Genomic DNA, 14,864 nt, shown 5'->3' with positions numbered 1-14,864 from the left:
AAATGGTCCCAACCCACTAAATCAAAGCAAGTAATGCATGCTATACACTCATACCCTTAAGGCCAACAAGCCAAAATACAAAGGGGCTATACAATGCATGCCAAAGTCGACCCAAACAACTAAGGACAGACCTTAATCATGGCAAAATAAACATGAAAGCTTCACAAAGCTAGGCCTAAAGCATGCTTGAACAGGGGTTAAAACCTAGATGCATGTTAAGGTAACAAAATGGCATTACAAGGCATGTATGCTAATCAAGCATGGTGTACCAAAACCAACTTAAAAACAATGCTATTTCATGGTAAAATAAGCATAAATAACAGCTAAGGCATGGTCAACAAGAGCCTAAGCTAGGTGCTCCCTTAAGAGGCAAAAATGGTCATTTTCAAGGACAACAAGGAGAGGGGGTGGCCCTCTCCTTCTTGGGACCTCAAGGCACCATCCTTACCACTGAAATCCCTCAAGATTTCAGTGGTGAGGAGGCCCAAACACCAAAGTCCCGGAGCTCACACAAAATAGCACAAAACAAGGGCCAAACAAGGCTTAAGAGGGGTCAAACAACCCCAAAGCTTAAAACACTCTTAACAAACTATTTAGAGGCCTTAAAAACAGAACTTTTATGTATTATATGCAAAGCCAAAAAATAGTTGCAAGATAGGTAAAAGTAGTGTGCAAAAATGGGGTAAAAAGGACTAGTTTCTTACCCTCGAAGTCCTCCTTCACAAATGATGATCTTGTTGCCTCCTTGAGCTCAAATCCAGTCAAGAACACCAAGAACAACCCTCTGGTCCCTCAACAACCAAGAGAAGGTGTAACACTATGTGTTTGTGTGCAATAGTATGGACAAACACACACTAGATACACACAAGAGAGAGATATAGAGATAGGAAATATGTATCAACCCTAACTCTAATCCAGAGCTCCTTTTGAAATTTTTTGTAACCCTAATGCCAAGAGAGGAGCCCTCTTCTTATAGGCAACTCCCTCTTGTAAGGCTTCCAAAACAAGCCATCCAAGAGGGAAATCCCTCCATACACGTGTATGGAGGGGAACAGAGTGGGTGCCAGCTATCACAGCTGGCACAAAATATCTACTAAAAGTAGATGAACAGTGATCGGTCATTCAAAATTGCCATTTTGGCAAAATAAATGGCCGACCAGCAACAAAGAGTGTCGACCGGCAATATATATTGCCGATGGCATAAAATCACTGGCCGGTGGCCTCAAGCCATGGCCGGTGATGTGTGGGGATGCCTCACAAGGCATTCCCTGCCCCTCCAAGGCAAAACACAAGTGTTTGGTGCAAAACCAGACACAACACGATCTAGTCGAGAGATCCAGAGGCAAGGCGCGCAACCGAGACCTCCGGGAACTCAAGACGAACACAAACAAGGGTAATCACCAAGGTTACGTTTGGTAGAGTTTTATAAATATAATTTGAGAGTATGAGTTGTATTTTAAGTTTGTGAGTTGTAGAATTGTGATTTGAGTGTAGAAAACTTGTTTGGTTATGATTTTTTAATAGAGTGTTGAATTGAGTTTTGAATTAAGTTTTGAAAGTTTGATTTGACATGTGAAGTAAAAAAATTTGTTTGGTTATGAGTTTTAGAAAGAGTTTTCAAAACTTAATTCAAATTGTTATAACTCATAACAAAACACATTACTTTCACACTATTGAAAATTCTGAGTAACACTCATAACCAAACTCTTTTAAAATTCAATTAAAAAAATTTATTATTAACAGAAAATAACATTAATCAATTTTTTAATTAAAAATACTACAAAGGAAATAATTTTTTTTGAAAATAAATATTCAAAAAATTTAAATCATAAATATTTAAATAATTTAAATAATCTAAAAAATTTAATAAGTAAAAAATTAAAATAAATATTCAAAAAACTTAAATCGTAAAAATTTAAATAATTTAAATATTTAAAAAATTTAAATAATTTAAAATGTTAATATTTTAATTTTAAAAACAACTCTACACTCAAATCGTAACCAAACACATAAAACAAAACTCAATTAAGAAACTACTTTTAAAACTCATAACCAAACACATAACTTGAAACTCCATACTATTTTCACAACTCTACACTCAAATCGTAACCAAATAGATAACAACAAAATTAAAATATTTAAAAATATTTTTATAAAATAGAGTTTGAATTTATTTTTATAAAATATTTTAAATTTTAAAAAATTAAAATCGTAATATTTTGAAATTAAAATATTTTAAAATATTCAAAAAATTAAAAAATTAAAAAATCGTAACATATTTAAATATTAAAATATTTAAAATCTTAACAAAATTAAAATATTTTTAAACTATTTAAATATTCAAAATATTTAAAAAATTAAAATATTAATTTAAATTGAGTTTTGAATTATGTGTTTGGTTATGAATTTTGAAAAGTAATGATTATGTTTTGAATTGAGTTTTGAGAAATGAGTGTATAATTATGATTTGAAAACTCAAAACAAACAGTACACTCAAATCAATGGGTGAAACTATGATTCGAAACTCTTACCAAACATAGCCCAAGTGTTCCAATGGTGACGTCCAAGTCTTGAGGACGGTCAAAAATGGGGTGTCTACAGTTGCCCCTCTTTGACAGAACTCGAAAGTCATAACAATGACGGGAGTGAATGTCAAAGCCCAGAGACGACCCATTTTTGACAAGGCCGAAGACTTAGACAAACATGCAAGACAAGCAAGATATGCTCCCGAAGGCAGGGGCAAAATGCAAGACAATGCACAAAGCCGAACATATCTTATGATCATGCAAAGAAAGCTGTAATCAAGCACACATGCGACAGTTTTAAGCTAGCATACACCAATGCAACTACATTACAAATGCAGAAAGGATGTAAGAGAATTATGCAATTCTCGATACGTCTCACTCGGAGGATACAATACCTGTGCGGTTCGTCTGGTTGCACCAGCCTCAAATGAACCGTACATACAATATCATGCCTGAAAAGAAAGCAAACTTAACAGGTACAATATCGTTAGCAACATGCATAACATGCAAAATGAATGCAAAATGATATGCAATATATACAAAACTATGTATAAACAATGCAAATGAAAATGCAATGCAATTGAAACAATGCAAACTATATGCAAAGCAATTGAATCATGATCTAATCATGAGCGGTTCAAAACTACACAAATGTCAAATAGATTGATGGAGGTAACAAGTCCGTCTACCATAGAACGGTCAACAGAACTATGAGTAATGTAGACGGACACAAGAACAAGTATTGGGGGGGATGACAAAGGTGAGGAAACGACCCGCTGGGGAAAGGACTACGATCCTAATGCTGGATGCAACAATTACATTATAATGCAATATATAATGAAAATGCTGGGGAAATGGCAATGGATATGGCACGCGGGCCAAACCAAATCTTGCCTAGGCAAAGCATGTACGCATACAAGCCACGTCTAACATAGAACGGTCCACTGAACTATGCTTCGACACGAGAAGTATGGGCACATACCGGAATGAATCCAGTTTACATGGCTAAAGAAAAAAAAAATTGTGGGAAAAAAAGAAATCTTTGACACCAAATGAAAATCAATTAAGAAAAGAATCAAACAAAATTTCTTCACAAGAACTTCCACTTCAACTCTAAAGAAAAATGGCATGAAATAATCATTCATTAAACTGTACTCTTATTACCGCATAAATGGTAATACAGTTAAAGGAAAGTGAGCCATATGATCACATTGTTTGTAATCAGTGAAATTAATAAAAATCCATTTAGACTGAGACCCAAACCCAAACAAAACAAAACTAGACATCAAATTAAACTTTTTCAATTAACCTAGCATCAAATTAAACAAATTGAACTAGACATCAAATTAAGTTTGGCTGAGTTGAACTGGGTTTTTCTAACAAACATCCAAAGAATCTACTAACTATTTCTTTTTGGCAGATCAACAATAATTATTGATTTATTTTCTAATGGTGTGTTTTCTCAAGAAACAAACGGAGATTATCGAAATTTTCAATTACAGAAATAAATAAAATAATGAAGGAGCAGAAAGTTGGGTTCAAAAATGGATTTTCATGTGTTTTATTTATTTGTAAATTACGTGGCAAATGGTAATTTCTATTTTTAATTTTTTTTTGGATGAGGAGTATTTTTGATGTTTTTTTTTAATTTACGTTTTTCTCATTTTTATTTTTATTTGTATACATTAATTTTTTTTTATTTTTCAAAAATAGTTTTTCATGTGTCTTATTGATTTTAAAATTACGCGGCAACTGCTAATTTCTGTTTTTAAATTTATTTATTTATTTGTTTTGGCTGGATATGGCATATTTTTGATGTTCTTTTTTTTTTGTTAATTTACGTTTTTCTCATTTTTATTTTTATTTGTATACATTAATTTTTTTTTATTTTTCAAAAATTGTTTTTTATGTGTTTTATTTATTTTAAAATTACGTGGCAACTGCTAATTTCTGTTTTTAAATTTATTTATTTATTTATTTGGTTGGATGAGGCGTATTTTTTGGTTCTTTTTTTTTTTCATTTACGTTTTTGTCATTTTTTTTTATTGTTTTCAATTTGCTTTTTTTTTTTTTTTGGGTTTGGAAAAAGCTTTTTTATGTTTTGTTTTTTTTTAACATGACGTTGAAAATGTAAATGTGGGTGTTATGTTGTTGTCTTTATATATATATATATATATATATATATATTAATTTGTTTTTTTTTATTTTGGAAAAGGCTTTTTCATTTGTTTTTTGAAATGACGTGGAAACTGCTAATTTCGGTTTCATTTTATTGATTTTTTATTTTGTTTAATTTTTTTTTGAAAAGGTTTTTCTTGTTTTTTAATTTTAAATGACGTTGACAATGCTTATTTCAGTTTCATTTTAATATGTTTTTTTATTGTTGTTGTTGTTGTTGTTTTTTATTTTATTTTTTTGTTGGAAAAGGCTTTATTATGTTTTTTTTTTCAAATGACCTGAAAAATGATAATTTCGGTTTTTTTTTTTGTTTTTTGTTTTTGGAAAATGATTTTTTATGTTTTTTTTAAATGACGTGGAAAATGCTAATTTTTGGACGAGGAGTATTTTTGTGGTTTTTTTTTTTCATTTACGTTTTTGTCATTTTTTTTTATTTGTATACATTAATTTGTTTTTATTTTTCAAAAATGGGTTTTCATGTGTTTTATTTTTTTTCAAATTACATGGCAAATGCTAATTTATGGTTTTAATTTTAATTTTTTTTGTGTGGATGAGGCGTATTTTTGTGGTTCTTTTTTTTTTTAATTTATGTTTTTGTCATTTTTATTTTTATTTGCATACATTAATTTGTTTTTATTTGTGGTTTTTCATGTGGGGGTAGTTTGGTAAATTTACCTCGAAGTGGGTTGTTGCCAATCAATTACAGTGGCTTTTGTCTCCATTTGGCTACTTTAGCCTCTTTTGTCCTGTAGTGGCTAAAATAGCCCCAATTTGCATTGCCAAACGTACCCTTATTATATCAAAATAATGTTATCATGTCACATGTTCCTTATGGAATCAATATGTTAAATATATAAATGAAGTTTGAGCTGGTAAGATTGCAGATTGCACCTCTATGATAGACATTTGTAATAAAAAGCTGATAGGTGGAGAAAATGCTTGATATGCATATTGCATCAAAAATCTCCCAAAGAAGATAGCACTTGGATTACAAGTTTGCAGCCCTTTTTTATTTTTCCATTTTCCTTTTCTTTCTCTTGTTTCTGTAGTTGTTCAGGTACCTTACAGGGATTCCTGTTCGCATTTGACTTATTATCTTTTATTCTTCCTGCTTATTAGTTATTCACTTGCCTAGAAGGAGTCTACTTTTATCAAAGAAAGATACTAAAACCTATCTTTATCAATCAATCTTGCTCATCTCAAAGATGCGGTATCACATCCAATTTGGGCTTTTATACATGCTGCCTTTAGCAAGAATTCTATGTAAGTTTGTTTCCAGCATTATGTTAAGAGTTCCATCCTTGCTTTAGTTTTATTTCTTATCAATTATTTTCATGCATTTTTTGTCTTTATTTTTTCGGCAGTCCATTTTTCTGGTACTCTATTAGTTCTATCCTGACTACTTTAGTTTTATTTCTAGTCAATCATTTCTATGCATTGTAAACTTTTGGACACAACTGTGCAACCTCCTAACTGCTCTGAGTAGAATTGATATTGTATACTTTTGGACATCCCTAAAATCACAAAAAATTTGTGACTCCATTATGATTACTAAAAATGTAGTTGCTAAATATACCTTAAAAACAACAGCTAGAGAAGAGAGAACAGTAGAATAATTACTATCATACTTCAATTTAGTGTTATTTAGTCACTAGGAGAGAATTAGAACATCATATCAATTCTGTAAAAGTCAGAATTGATAGAGAGAAAATAAAGGTCAATCCATTTCCCAAAACCCTTTTAACTATTACTATCATTTGCTTTTGTAAAAGTCAATAGGGGCCTTGAACTTTGCCCAGTTCCAGCGCGATGCTTGTGCAAATTGTTGACAAAAATGAAGCCAAAATCATTTTTACTGCTATTCAATTTCATTACAGATATTATTTTAATTCATTCACATAAAATTAGCACAATTTCAAAAAAAAAAAAAAGAAAAGATATCACGGCATTTTTTTAAAACGCCACCTAAACCATTCAGATTTAAAAAAAAAAAATATGACGGCGTTTCAAAAACATCACTAAATATAATAGTGACGTCATAGTATTGAAGGGTAGGGCATTTGGCGGCGTTTTTAAAAACGCCGCCTATACTAATATAGCGACGTTTTTCAAACGCCATAAAGGTATAGCGACGGCCGCGTTGTCGACGCTTGGTACTAAACGCCACGAAAAAGAATTATCAACGTTTTTAATACCTATAGCGGCATTTTTTAAACGCCATTAAAAGTGAATTTTCCAGCAATGTGGTAATTTTTTATGGTTATGTTATCAATATTGTAATTTTTGTTATATTTTTTTTATACAAAAAAAAAATTATAATTGTTATTTCAAGTAGGCAACCAAAGAGTGAGTGAATTGAATAATTAAAAATAATTTCACAATATTAAAAAATTAATCCGAATAATAAATAAATAAATATGTTCAACAATATAAAATAGAGTAATGAAATAGAATGAGTAAAGGAAAGATAAATTAAACACAACAATTTATAATGGTTCAAAACGCCGGGCTTACGTCCACTCTTCAAGTATCCTCCTCAAAATTCCTCCATTATTCTTCAAATAGTATTACACCACTAGTTTCACGGGTGTTAGTAAACCTTTACAATAAGTGACCAATCCCGATCACTCCAACTAGTTTAGAATCGGTGCCTAGTCACACCTAATCCAAGAGATTTTATTCCAAGAAATCACTCACAAAAACTCTCTTTTTACAAGTATAAAATGAATAAGGGATAAAAAAAAAACCCTTATGCAATTTTGCTCAAACTCTCAACAAATTTTCTCACAGAAAATGCAACTCAATGAAGTACAATACAATATTTGAGAGTAGTTTAATATCATAGATTTTTCTTTTATTTTTACTTCCTCACTTCTTGTGTTTCTCCAACTAAAATACTTCTTATATATCATAAAATTATATCTGTTGGCTCATATCTATTAGAGGAGACACATGTGGAGCATGGGCAACAATCATTTTCAAATATGGTAAGCGGGGATTGAAAATATAGACAACAGTCGCTTTCAATAAATAGTAATTCAATTTTTTCAACCATTTCTCATGAAAAAATGAGTGCATTGCATAGTAATTTTTCTAGTAAAATATTTGAATGCACAGTGACTTTTGTATTAAAATACTTGTATGCATAGTAAAATCTCTTTAAATAACATTTATATATACCCTTTTTAAAATCTTTGTAATTATTGTAAAGATTTTAGATACACTCTAATAAAAATAACCAACCATCCCGTGTGAGTATATCAAATTTTGTCAAAAGAAAACAACTCACCAATATTACATTTGTTCAAAAAATACAACTAATCAATATCAAATTTGTCAAAAGATGAATAGTGACCAATCGTATTTTCTAAAACATAAATAGTAAATTTTATAATTTTTTTTTTTGTAAAATCATATCTTACACAGTAATTTTGATTTAAATAATATTTATAACAAATACATCAAATAACATATATTTTAAACAAATAACATTTTGTGTCAAAGAATATAAAATATGTATATTAAAAAATCACAATTTATACAATAATATTTTAGACATCATCAAAATGAAATCACATGATTAACAATAATATACATCTTTAAAAGAGGTATACCACATGCATTCCTAGTTATATCATTTTTTTCTTTGGTTAAGACTAGTTTTCTTATTTAGTTATGATATTATTTTAGTTATGGAAAAATTACTCATAAATCCCATATTGAAAAATGTTACTCCATCTAGTCCTAAATGTTTTCTTATAAACCATTTAGTCCTTTTTTTACATCACAGCATCATCATCAAAATAAACATCAAACATCATCATCAAAACAACATCAAACATCACAACATCTCAATCAATGGGTTTTCATCTCTTCGCTTTCTGAGTTCTAGGGTTTTGTGACATCCCTTAGAAATTTCTTGATCCAATGGAGGAAGACAACAGTGCGAGGATGAAGGGGGTACTGAAGTGGTTCAGTGACCAAAAGGGTTTCGGTTTCATCACCCCCGACGACGGCGGCGAAGATCTCTTTGTCCACCAGTCCTCCATCAAATCCGACGGCTTTCGTATCCTCGGCGACGGCGCGGCCGTCGAGTTCGTCATCGATTCAGGCGACGATAGCCGCACCAAAGCCGTCGACGTCACCGGCCCCAACCGCGCTCCCGTTCAGGGCACTACCCGCGGAGGAGGCGGAGGAATCTAACTCTCTCATAAAAACCTTACCCTACAATGTCAGCATCTTCTCAATCAATTCCCTCTTAATCCCGTACGGGTTTGATCTGATGGCCTCTGAGACTCATCCCCCGTTAGGTCTTAACATCACCAAAGCCCTAATCTGATGATGATGTTTGATCAAAAAAAAATGTTTAATCGTTATTTTGATGTTGTTTTGATGATGATGTTGTGATGTTTGATATTGTTTTGATGATGATGTTTGATGTTGTTTGATGATTGTGATGTTTGATGTTTGTTTTGATGATGATGATGATGTTGTTTTGATGATGGTGATGTTTGATGTTCACAATACCACTAAGGGAAAACAAACATCTACAGAGTAAAGGTTTTGGGCATTTCAGTCAATACCACGTTGGGATTTTCCTCATTTACCCTTACTAAAAAGCACAAAACATAGTGTAACACTGGTTATTTTGTCATTAACATTAGCTTGGGACTAATTGGATCACAAGATAAAATGTAGGACCAAATGGGTCATAAGATAAAGATTTGGGATTTATTGGTGCATGGCCCTTTAGTTATCACACATGAAATAGTTATACTTCATATTGTGTTTGATTATGATATATATTTTTTAAAGTTATGACTCAAAAAGTATAAAATTATATCATTTTATTCTTTAATTATAAGGTGCATATGGTATTTTCTAAAAAAAAATTGTCATTTTGTGATTTGTCTTAATGATTTTTTCTGATGTAATTATAAAATGTAATTATAAAATGACACTCTTTTGAATTTTAAATTGTATTTTGAAATTTTTTGAATTTAGTTTTTTATTAGAAATTTAAAAATGTTTAAGAAAATTTTATTTTTTTATTTTAAATATATAATTTTTATTTTCAATACTTTTTATTTTTTTAATTTTAAATATTTTATTTTATTTCTTAAATATTTTTTAAAATATTTTAAACTCAAAATATAACTCCACACTCAAATCATAACTAAACACATAATATAAAATTTAATTCAAAACTCTTTTCAAAACTTATAACCAAACACATAATTCAAAACTTAATTCAAAAACTCTTTTTAAAATTCTATTAACAAAATTGTTTAAAATTATTTTTATTTAATATTTTTTTGAAAAAAAAAATTCAAAATATTTTTTGATTTTAAAAAAAATATTTTTTGTTATTTTTTTAAGTATTGGCCAAATAATTTTGTTATGATTTAGATATATATGGTGATCCAAAAAATTTTGAAATTTTTTTAAAAATAAATATTTACAAAAAAGTAAATATAGTTAAAAATATGTTTATAAAATAAAATATTTAAAATAAAAAATAAAAACTATATATTTAAAATAAAAAATTAAAAATATTTAAAAAAATACAACTCAAATATTTAAAAAAATACAGCGCGCAATTTTATGAAATACAGTGCAAATTAAAAAAATACAACTCAAAACTAAATAAATTTTCTCTTTTTAAAACTCAACTCATAACTCATAACTCAAAACACAACTCTACACTCAAATTATAATTCTAAAAATAATTTAAGAAACAAAATAAAAAAAATATTATTTTGAATTTTTTTTTTTTAAAAAGAGTTTTGAAAAAAGTTTAATTATGGGTTTTGAAAATATTTTTTGGTTTGAGTTTTGAATTGTGTATTTGGTTATGAGTTTTGAAATTTTTTTATTAGAACTACATGTACAATTGTACAATTTCAAAACTCAACCATACAGGACCTTACATTTTGCTAAAAAGCAAGTACACGAATGCAAATGCACATACAAAAAGAAAAAAAATGTTCTATTTCATTATCAATAATGATGAGAAAATCACATCGATATATCTATATTTCAAATTTAAATATAGCGGGTTGATTTTGAATTTGAATGATCTGGTACACCTCTTTCATTCTAATTTCTATCCATATAATGAAGAGGATTTAAATCTTAAAATGAACTACAATAGAAAAAAATGTCCAAATTTTAAATAAATGATATAGATCTAATTTAGTATCATGTGAGAAATATCTAAAAACCAATTGATTTACAAATTAAAATTTTTAAGGCCCTTCTATATGTATATATATATACTAGTAGAAAATGCCCGTGCAAGACACGAGCTATTATTGTGTTGATTGAGTAAAAAATTGATTAAAAAATACATTATAAATAAAATTAATATTCATCATTAAAAAAATAATTATTCCATAGAAAGACTAAGGAATAACCATTCTATTTGATGTCATTCCAGTAAATCAAACATAATTTTGAATTGTGTCATAGGGCAAGAATTTATATGGATGAGATAAAGAATTAGATGAAATAAATAAGTGGATATATACTATTGTATTATATTTAGTTAGGATGGGATAATTAGATAAAATGACTAGACATTATTATATTATGTTTGGTTGGAATGATTTAAAATATCTAATTATTTTTTATTATTAAATGATGATATCAAGTGTTAATAATAATATGATATTACCATTACCCAATTTTTTTTTTACTTAATGTAACTTCTACATAATATTTATTAAATTTTTTTTTTGAACCTTTCATCCTCCATATGTCAAATTTAATATGGGTAGGACAATACTACCAAGAAAAATTATGTAGTGTTCTTGGGACAATTTCACATGTTGCTTCAATGTGAAATTTATTTATTAAAATTGTGAGATCCAATACTTTTTATTAGAATTTTGAAGGACGAGTTGACAAGTGTCATGTAATAAGTGATGTAAAGTTGTGAGATTCAATACTTTCTATTAGAATTTTGAAAATAAGTTGACAAGTGATAAATGATGTGAAACAATATTCCAACACTACCAAATAATCATTCACTCCACTACTAAATGTTACTTTGGCAAATGAAAACTTGATTAAAGTGTTTACAGATATAATATATTGTTAAATGACATTTTGCTTGAATATGCTCTTAGGCCTCTTCAAATTACTTTTTTCCTAAACAAAACCACAGTGTAACAGTAATATTAAGTTATTGACACGTGTCAGCATGCAATAATAGAACATTACATGATGGTGGCTATGTAAATCTAATTATATTATTTAATTCAATCCACTAACACATTTGCATAATGAGGTGAGCTATATCCATGTAGTAGCCTAAATTCCATTAGAGGACATGGAAAAACAAAGGAAGCCCTGAAAACAGAGGGTAATTCTTACAGAAATAGGACAAAAAACAAGCCACCCATGCATGAACAATAAACTCAAAGCAACTCTTATAGTAATATAGATATATTGATACATTGCATTGTTGGTACCATACCAGCCAAAGCACAAATGGTAATTTGATTGAACAAAATACCAGTTAGTACTACCAAAAAAGCAATTACCAAAATACTGAATTTTAATATTTACACTACTGACCCGGGCATTAGAGCATTATTTATAGTATTAACTCACAAAACATGTTAATCTAAAAAAAACTCAGTTCAACTCAGCCAAACTTAATTTGATGTCTAGTTCAATTTGTTTAATTTGATGCTAGGTTAATTGAAAAAGTTTAATTTGATGTCTAGTTTTGTTTTGTTTGGGTTTGGGTCTCAGTCAAAATGGATTTTTATTAATTTCACTAATTACAAACAATGTGATCATATGGCTCACTTTCCTTTAGCTGTATTACCATTTATGCGGTAATAAGAGTACAATTTAATGAATGATTATTTCATGCCATGCTTCTTTAGAGTTGAAGTGGAAGTTCTTGTGAAGAAATTTTGTTTGATTCTTTTCTTAATTGATTTTCATTTGGTGTCAAAGATTTCTTTTTTTCCCACAATTTTTTTTTTTTCTTTTGCCATGTAAACTAGATTCATTTTGGTCTATGTTGCTCTTCTTAGCCTCCGTTTGAGAAGTGAGTTGGCTTTTTGGCTTTTTTGACTATTTTAGCCTGGAGCTAAAAAGCCTGATTTAGGAAGGACTTTTTGACTTTTTTGACTTTTTAGTTTTTTGGTGAGGTGTCTTCATGGCGAATGACCAAATTGCCCTTGAAGTGATTTTTTATATTTTTACTCCTTGCCATACATCCTCCACGTCAGCGTCATTGGTGCGGATTTTTTTTTAATTTTTATGGGATTAGGCGTATTTTTATGGTTTTTTTTTTTAATTTATGTTTTTGTCATTTTTCTTTTTGTATACATTAATTTGTTCTTTTTCTTTAATTTACGTTTTTGTCTTATTTATTTTTATTGGTATACAATAATTTGTTTTTATTTTTCAAAAATAGATTTTCATGTGTTTTATTTATTTGTAAATTACGTGGCAAATGGTAATTTCTATTTTTAATTTTTTTTTGGATGAGGCATATTTTTGATTTTTTTTAATTTACGTTTTTCTCATTTTTATTTTTATTTGTATACATTATTATTTTTTTTTTTTTCAAAAATAGTTTTTCATGTGCCTTATTTATTTTAAAATTACGCGGCAACTGCTAATTTCTGCTTTTAAATTTATTTATTTATTTATTTTGGTTGGATAAGGCGTATTTTTGATGTTCTTTTTTTTTTGTTAATTTACGTTTTTCTCATTTTTATTTTTATTTGTATACATTAATTTGTTTTTATTTTTCAAAATTTTTTTTATGTGTTTTATTTATTTCAGAATTACGTGGCAACTGCTAATTTCTGTTTTTAAATTTATTTATTTATTTATTTTGGTTGGATGAGGCGTATTTTTGTGGTTCTTTTTTTTTCATTTACGTTTTTGTCATTTTTTTTATTGTTTTCAATTTGCTTTTTTTTTTGGGTTTGGAAAAAGCTTTTTTATGTTTTGTTTTTTTTTAACATGACGTTGAAAATGTAAATTTGGGTGTTATGTTGTTGTCTTTATATATATATATATATATATATTAATTTTTTTTATTTTGGAAAAGGCTTTTTCATTTTTTTTTTGAAATGACGTGGAAACTGCTAATTTCGGATTCATTTTATTGATTTTTTATTTTGTTTTTTTTTTTGAAAAGGTTTTTCTTGTTTTTTAATTTTAAATGACGTTGACAATGGTTATTTCAGTTTCATTTTGATGTGGTTTTTTGTTGTTGTTGTTGTTTTTTATTTTATTTTTTTGTTGGAAAAGGCTTTATTATGTTGTTTTTTTTTTTTCCAAATGACCTGAAAAATGATAATTTCGGTTTTTTTTTTGTTTTAATTTGTTTTTTGTTTTTGGAAAATGATTTTTTATGTTTTTTTTAAATGACGTGGAAAATGCTAATTTTTGGATGAAGCGTATTTTTGTGGTTCTTTTTTTTTTTCATTTACGTTTTTGTCATTTTTTTTATTTGTATATATTAATTTGTTTTTATTTTTCAAAAATGGGTTTTCATGTGTTTTATTTTTTTTTAAAATTACATGGCAAATGCTAATTTCTGGTTTTAATTTTTTTTTTTTGTGGATGAGGCGTATTTTTGTGGTTCTTTTTTTTTTTTAATTTATGCTTTTGTCAGTTTTATTTTTATTTGCATACATAAATTTGTTTTTATTTGTGGTTTTTCATGTGGGGGTAGTTTGGTAAATTTACCTCGAAGTGGGTTGTTGCCAATCAATTGCAGTGACTTTTGTCTCCATTTGGCTACTTTAGCCTCTTTTGTCCCGTAGTGGCTAAAATAGCCCCTATTTGCATTGCCAAACGGACCCTTATTATATCAAAATAATGTTATCATGTCACACGTTCCTTATGGAATCAATATGTTAAATATATAAATGAAGTTTGAGCTGGTAAGATTGCAGATTGCACCTTTGTGACAGACATTTGTAATAGAAAGCTGATAGGTGGAGAAAATGCTTGATATGCATATTGCATCAAAAATCTCCCAAAGAAGATAACACTTGGATTAGAAGTTTGCAGCCCTTTTTTATTTTTCCATTTTCCTTTTCTTTCTCTTGTTTTTGTAGTTGTTCAGGTACCTTCCAGGGATTCCTGTTCGCATTTGACTTATTATCTTTTATTCTTCAT

The sequence above is a fragment of the Camellia sinensis genome, unplaced genomic scaffold (assembly GCF_055761805.1).
Source record: "Camellia sinensis isolate YWXY unplaced genomic scaffold, ASM5576180v1 Unanchor3, whole genome shotgun sequence".
Taxonomy (NCBI): domain Eukaryota; kingdom Viridiplantae; phylum Streptophyta; class Magnoliopsida; order Ericales; family Theaceae; genus Camellia; species Camellia sinensis.
Note: the sequence above shows the minus strand (reverse complement) of the source record.